General features: G+C 34.2%; 1 long non-coding RNA gene across 1 annotated transcript; it reads left to right on the plus strand.

Annotated features, from left to right (window-relative positions):
- The first annotated feature begins 482 nt into the window (after positions 1–482).
- On the plus strand, positions 483–2,010 carry LOC142521018 (uncharacterized). Its single transcript, XR_012814051.1, has 3 exons — positions 483–740; positions 831–854; positions 1,844–2,010. It is a non-coding gene; the product is annotated as an uncharacterized LOC142521018 (long non-coding RNA).
- The last annotated feature ends 1,076 nt before the right edge of the window (positions 2,011–3,086 follow it).

The following is a 3,086-nucleotide window of genomic DNA, read 5'->3' on the forward strand; positions in this document are numbered from 1 at the left end:
TCCCTCTACAGATCCAAAGTCAGTCTTCATCCATCCAAGTGATACAGAGGCAACTAATCAAGCTCCTATTCAGGAAATTTTGGAATGATTTCGTAGAAATGCAAATATAGAGGTTCTCACTCCTGAATTAGATCATGTTTCTCCCATCAAATCAACTTGATGATATTGTTGCTTTAGGCTAAATAATGGGGTTGTTGGCAAAAGACACTTAGTCCAATCACACTGGCAATCATGTCAATCTAAATGATTTCAAGAAAGAATTCTTGGTGAAGTTGGGTGAATTCAGAGTGCTCTTATCTATCTTCAGAAGTCATTTATTAACCTCAAAAGTGGCATTATTAAAACACAAGAATCAGTGATGAGAGCCCAGCCCAAACACATTCCCCAAGCCCGGCCCAGTTTGATTAAGTAAATAAATATTATAATAATAAAAAGTGAAATGATAATTATCACCTTTTCTCTCCATCGGCCGAAGCTTCTTTCTTTCTTCTTCAACATATTTCGAAATTTCATTCTTCGATTGTGGCCACTCCGATCGCCAAAAAATTAAAGTAAATACATATTCGGAATCCTCTCGACAAGGGCTATCTATTGATACCCATTTTGCAAGGTTTCTCAACAACCCTGTTCGAACCCTTCGGTCGTGGCTCGTTCGAATTTTGCTCTTCGCCTCGATTTCGTGTTCTTTCGAGCTTGGACAACTGATTGTATAGTTGTACTCGAAATTTGAAGTGTTTGAGGTAAAAATTCAGATTTTAGGGTTTTGAATTTTGGGTATTTTGATTTATTTGAGCTCCAATAATTAATATATATTGTATTATTGATTGTAGGTGCTATATCGGAGCTAATTAGAGGTATCTAACAGATTTTCGGAATTTATTTAGATTAATTTCGAAAATTCAGATTTAATTATTTGGGAATTTATGATTTTTTAAATGTTAAATCGTTATTGGGATGTGTTTATAACATTAGAAATAGAAAATGAAAATTTTGGAAATTCTAGAAAATATCGAAAATTTCAGATTCGGTACGATTGAATTTTCGAAATTTCAAGTTGTATATTATCGAGGAATTTAGGTTTATTAAGTTAAATAAATCGTTATATTTGACTTTGTAATGAGTTTTAGAAATTGTAAAGCCTAAATTAAGAATTTTTGGAATGTTAGGCTAAATTGTCAAATAATAGAAAAAAAAATGGAACTTGATACGAAATGTATTATTTGCCACATGATTGGATTCTTCGAGAAATCATTAATATTTCGGTGGTAAATTAGGTATCAGTTGAAGGTACGCATGAACTGTTTTATTATGACGTCTATATGATGTCAAATGACGTTAAGTACTTTGTAATGAGTTGTGACATGTCTTATGTGCTTCTGTGAACTACGTGATTGCATTCATGCATTTATTTGAGTTGATACTATTATGGCAGAGCATTTCGAGCCTTGACTCATTTGATTGCTATTGATATTGATATTGATTTATCGAAGTTGTTGCGTCATCGATGGAGCGGGTGGGTAGGATTAGCACTCCTGATGACTTGCATGAGGGCTGAGCGGGTAGCTCCCGTACCCTCGATTCTACGTGCATGGATGAGTGGCGACTTGATATTGCATTGCTACGTTCCTGGCACGGGTGGCCACTGTTACTGTTGTTGATGCGATTCATTTGGACTCCGTTTGGTATCCGTTATCGGTTGTTACCTTTCACGCATTGCATTGCATCGCATTTTACTTGATATTATTTCATGTCAGTTATATTTGTCGTAATATTACTGGTTCGTCGTACTGTGGCCCAACCCCTCGTTTTTTTTATGATGTGGTTGTTTTTGATGCCATAGCAGGTTATCCAGGAGGATTTGACGCGTCTGGTGGAGCGTCAGGTAGTGATGCCCAGTCGTCGAGTCATTGTTGAGAGTTCCCATATATATATACTATATTATGAAATCATACATTTACCGGGGAGATGCCCCGTGTAGCTGTACTGTTATTTTTACGATGTTTTGAATTAGTAGTTTGTGAACGAGCCTTGCCGACTCTATATGTGTTTAGTCCTGGCCAGTGCGGCTATAGGTTGTGAATTGATGTTATGATTTATTTCGAGTATATAAATATTAATTGTGATGTTTTGATTTTTTTGGGATGTCCTATTTACGAATATGTCATGCCGAAATTTTTGTAGGCCCAAAATAGAAAATTTTAATCGCTTTCGCTGTTTACATTAATAAATCCTGGTTGTTTGGTCATTAAATATTAATCAGAGCATGGGCCCCCATAAATACCGTATTCTAATTTAGGACAATATTAATTATACATGGAAAAGTGATATGATAGTATCTATGGCTCTTGTACGATGACTTTATAGCTGTTCATATTCTTCCACTGTAGATCAACTATAAAATGCCATAAACATCTTTTAGCAAAAACAACAACTCACACAATCAATTCTCTTACATTCAAAAGTATTACTAAAAAGATATATCAGAAGCACATACACTCAAAGATATATCAGATCTTTTTAGATATCAATATGTGATAATCAAACACTCAATGTAATCATATATCTCTATCGTGTGAGTTATTGTATAATAATATAAGTAGTATTTCTAATCAGACTTTTGTGAGAAATCTATTGTTTTACTAAGAGTTTCAATAAGAGTAAGTAGTTTTAAGTCCTACTGAAGTATGTAGCTACAATGTAATATCAAAGTCTTTTAGTGATACCTTCTGGAAACAAAAGAAGAGACATAAAAATATTCAACATTCAAATCCAGAAACAACTCCTTATGTTTTACTTTCTACGCTTCTGAATTGTATTGTTCACAAAGTCTCGACAAACTTTTTTCGCATTGAATATCAATTGTCTGCTGAGCTTTGACGGTCAAGAATCAGACTTCTGCTATTATCTCCAATAGAAGTCATGTGAAGACAAATCAAAAGAAATTGATGTGTTTATTCACCTCATTTAAATCATCTCCACCGGTCTTAACAATAATCATTGCAAAAATATAAGTATGAATCGCGTACACCGCTGCAATAATTCATATAAATTATTCTAACCTAACCACCTAAGTTTTTGTATCTATA

This window comes from Primulina tabacum, chromosome 12 (genome assembly GCF_025594145.1).
Source record: "Primulina tabacum isolate GXHZ01 chromosome 12, ASM2559414v2, whole genome shotgun sequence".
Taxonomy (NCBI): domain Eukaryota; kingdom Viridiplantae; phylum Streptophyta; class Magnoliopsida; order Lamiales; family Gesneriaceae; genus Primulina; species Primulina tabacum.